The sequence below is a fragment of the Lepisosteus platostomus genome, chromosome 5, assembly GCF_059453375.1.
Source record: "Lepisosteus platostomus isolate fLepPlt1 chromosome 5, fLepPlt1.hap1, whole genome shotgun sequence".
NCBI classification, from domain to species: Eukaryota; Metazoa; Chordata; class Actinopteri; order Semionotiformes; family Lepisosteidae; genus Lepisosteus; species Lepisosteus platostomus.
In genome coordinates, this window is record NC_142615.1 from 13,943,084 (window position 1) to 13,946,010 (window position 2,927).

The 2,927-nt window shown below is 48.0% G+C and overlaps 1 non-coding gene across 1 annotated transcript; it reads right to left on the reverse strand.

The window, feature by feature from the left end:
• Positions 1 to 2,058: 2,058 nt before the first annotated feature.
• On the reverse strand, positions 2,059 to 2,130 carry trnap-agg (transfer RNA proline (anticodon AGG)). Its single transcript has one exon. It is a non-coding gene; the product is annotated as a tRNA-Pro (tRNA).
• Between the last annotated feature and the right edge of the window lie 797 nt (positions 2,131 to 2,927).

A 2,927-nucleotide genomic window follows, 5' to 3' on the forward strand; every position in this document is an offset into this window, starting at 1 on the left:
TCTCTCTCAGCCTGGACTACTGCAGGGCTGAAAGGCAGATGGCCGACTTTCGCAGGATCTTCTTAAACAATAACATCTTTGTTGACCTGCGGGAGGAAGGCTTGTACTTCCGGCTCTGAGATGGGGGTGTCTTTTAACAAAAGACACACACGGCTCCACCCTTTTCCACCCCTGAATAGAATTGGACAGTTGAATAGCATTTAATTCACATCGAATAGCATTGGTCCCTGAATAGCATTGGTGAAGCTCAGCAGTGGGCCACTGGGCACAATTTCCCACCGTTTCCATAGTGTAGTGGTTATCACGTTAGCCTCACACGTGCAATGTCCCCAGTTCAAAACAGAGCAGCTTCTTTTGTTGCCACGCACACTGTTTGGGGATTCGCCTATGCGCTGTGATCGAACAGACCCACTCACCTCTTAGTGTGGCGGGATCTGCACAGTGCATGTCGCAGCGCTTTCTGCTTTCACTTCAATGTGCTTCCTGATGTCGAGTCGTGTGCTGTGCAGAGGCTCTGAAAGCGAGAGCAATGAAAAGGTGCACAGCGCTGTGAAAGAAAACACAGAGAAGTGAAAGGCAGTCCTTTCTCTAAGACCGGGGTAAAGTTAGCTTGAAGTTCGAAAACGATTTTGGCATGCCTGTAGTGCTTTCGCGAAATCTCTTAGAGTTACAAAAACACTTGCTTTGTGTATTAAATGCATTGTGAATGCTTTCTCAGCCTTCACTTTGTCATTTTTATGACTTTTTTTTACCACGCTCAAATATTGTTTTGTCCATATCTTCACAATTGAAGCACAGAACGTCTTCAAACCAAATGCATTTAAAAGACCACAACTTCTGGAAATTTCCACATTCTTTACATCAAACTTTCAGTGAGCTAATTTCGTTTTTCATTGATGCATAATTACGCACTAACTGGAACCCGGGGGACCGCTGTGTGCACATGTTCACAATGCGAGAAATACTGTTCAATACGGCTTCATGCGAAAAACCCGTATATGACCTTAGGAAGCAGAACAGTGCAGTCTCCAATTACCCAGACTGTAAGATGACAAGATGAGTTGATGGAAAGAGCACAAAAGTTCAACTCGTACAATAGGCAACGAAGGTCCCAGCGTCGTCATCGCACTTGAAAGGACTGCCTTGCAGACCAAGGGCAGTGAGCGGTGCCCGGTAAGAGGGGCAGAGGCGGTAAGACATGATGCCGAGAAGCATGAAGCGAGGAGGATAAACTCAAATGGTAGAGCGCTCGCTTAGCATGCCAGAGGTAGCGAGATTGATGCCCGCATCCTCCAGGTCTGAGTTTAGAGCTCCAGGAGCCTGGTGCTCTCATTTAGCCTCTGTGACTTCTGACAGGTGCTCCTCCGTTGCGGAGAGAATGTCCTTCAATTGTCAAGCGTTGAAGGGCCACACCTCCTTCCCAACCTCAGTCTGCACTATGTGTGTCTCCGGCATTTTCTCGTCCAATTTGTCAGCTTAGCAAGTGAAAAGTATATCCGAGTGAAAACAGTGCTGATAATACTCTCACGAATTGTTAGAAGACGTGCTTTTGATCATCGATTGCTTAACAATCACATTCGTTCGACTTGAGCAATCAAGCTCGTAGTTTTCCTTCAAATCTTGAAAGCTCTCAGTGAGAACATCATAGGCTGCAGGACATCCCGTAACTTGATTACTTCAACAGAAAGAAGAGCAGACAGCTCCACAAATATGTGAGGCGCAGAGAGCGCAAGGCGAGCCGCACACGTTTCGGTGGCTGAGAGAGGGCAGTTTTTCCTTCTGCATTTCCCAAGTAAGGACGCATGACAACAAGCGATCGCAGTGCTCATCTACGACATAGTGGTGATGAGTTTTCAGTACGTGTTCTTTTGAACGAGCAATGAGGTTGCCGCCTCGGACAGCTGACTGCACGCTCTCATTGTGCCACGTGATGAGAATTCACCAGGCTCGTTCAGTCATTAGTCACATTCCATCGTTCCACATTCCATAAGCAGACGCTGGGAAGTGATGTGGATATCAGTTCCCAGTCTTGTGGAAGAGGAGGAAAAGAGCACACAAGGGCTCGTCCGGGAGTTGAACCCGGGACCTCTCGCACCCTAAGCGAGAATCATACCACTAGACCAACGAGCCACAGCAGCACTTTCCATTTCAATCTGTCAGCGAGCTTGAGGATGGGGGAGAGGCGTCATTCGCTCGTCCAGTCAGACCTTCATCAATAAGTCAAGAAAGCCGCAATTACACGACTGCCTTGTAGACGAAGGGCAGTGAACTGTGCCCGGTAAGAGGGGAACAAGCGGCACTAGGTGACGCCGAGGCATAAGCCCCAGTGAGGGGGGTTGGTTTGTATGGTACAGCGCTTGCTTTGCATGTGGGAGGTAGCAGGATCAATTCTCGCATCCTCCAGGTGTGTGCTTAGAGCTTGATGTGCCAAAAGGTGTTTGATCCTCACATGGGGCAGGGCTGCTTCCTCTCTTGCTCTTTTCAAACACTTGCGGCAACTGTTTGCTCATAACCACGTCTGGAATGCGTGACCTTTACACGGGCGAGAAGCAACGCCGCATCCCTTTTCTAAAGAACATTCACATTCAGAAATAAGTCAAGAAATTTGCCATTACTTTCGCTCGCACTGCTGTCAGCCTGCCCATGTTGCCAAAGAAAGATTCACTTGGCGTCAACATGACAGAACAGCGATCACTTGAAAACAATGTTCCACACTCCGTAAGCAAGAACTTCAGTGTTTGCAGTCACCCGATATGCCGATAGTCAAAGGAGCGCAAAACACGAAGCGTCAAAAGACAAGATGAGTTGATGGAAAGAGCGTTGAATTGATGAGCACAAAAGTTCAGCTCGTACAATAGGCAACGAAGGTCTAGGCGTTGTCATCGCATTTGAAAGGACTGCCTTGCAGACTAAGGGCAGTGGGAGGT